Genomic DNA, 1254 nt, shown 5'->3' on the forward strand with positions numbered 1-1254 from the left:
AGGGCAGATGAGGCCCATCCAATCTGCAGCCAAATAGACTGTGACTCACAGATGCCCAGAGCTGCTGAGCTGAGAGGAGACAGTGGACTAAGGGACCCCCCTCCTAGAAAACCCAGGTCCATTCTCAGGGCTAGGGGAGCAGATCATCGCATCTGGCAGGTGTTTGATGAATGCTAACAGAAGGAAAAATTATGGAAGACCCGCTGAACACCACACGCTGGGCCTGTGAAGGGGTCTCGTTAGTTTCATCCTTGTGGCAATACATCCAGGTTGGTGTTACTAGTCCCATTATTTCATTAAGATGTGGAGACTGGGGCACTGAGCAGCTTCGTGACATATCCAAGTTCAAGAAAATGGCAGAGTCCTAGCCAGAGCAATCAGACAAGAGAAAGAAATAAAGGGCATCCAAATTGGGGAAGAAGAAGTCAAACCGTCCCTGTTCACCAATCATGTGATTATATACCTAGAAAACCCTAAAGATTCATCCAAAAAGCTTCTAGATTTAATAAACAAATTCAGTAAAATGTCAGGATACAAAGTCAGTGTGCACCAGTCGGTAGCACTGCTATATACCAACAATGACCAAGCTGAGAATCAAATCAAGAATCCAACCTTTTTTACAATTGCTGCAAAAAATAATAACAAAATACTTAGGAATATACCTAACCAAGGAGGCGAAAGATCTTCATAAGGAAAGCTACAAAACACTGCTAAAATAAATCACAGATGACACAAACTATTGGAGACACATTTCATGCTCATGAATGGTTAGAATCAGTATTGTGAAAATGACTACACTGCCTAAAGGAATCCAAAAATTCAATGCAATTCCCATCAAAATACCATCATCATTCTTCACAGAACTAGAAAAAACAATCCTAAAATTCATATGGAACCAAAAAAGAGCCTTCAGAGCCAAAGCAAATGCTAAGCAAAAAGAACCAATCTGGTGGCATCACATTACCTAACTTCAAACTATACTATAAGGCTGTAGTCACCAAAACAGCATGGCACTGGTGTAAAAACAGGCACACATACCAATGGAACAGAATAGAGAACCGAGAAATAAAGCCAAACACTTAACAGTCAACTGATTTGCCGGGCGCGGTGGCTCAAGCCTGTAATCCCAGCACTTTGGGAGGCCAAGGTGGGTGGATCACAAGGTCAAGAGATCGAGACCATCCTGGTCAACATGGTGAAACCCCGTCTCCACTAAAAATACAAAAAATTAGCTGGGCATGGTGGCGCGTGCCT

Source organism: Cebus imitator, unplaced genomic scaffold, assembly GCF_001604975.1.
Source record: "Cebus imitator isolate Cc_AM_T3 unplaced genomic scaffold, Cebus_imitator-1.0 Scaffold217, whole genome shotgun sequence".
NCBI lineage: Eukaryota > Metazoa > Chordata > Mammalia > Primates > Cebidae > Cebus > Cebus imitator.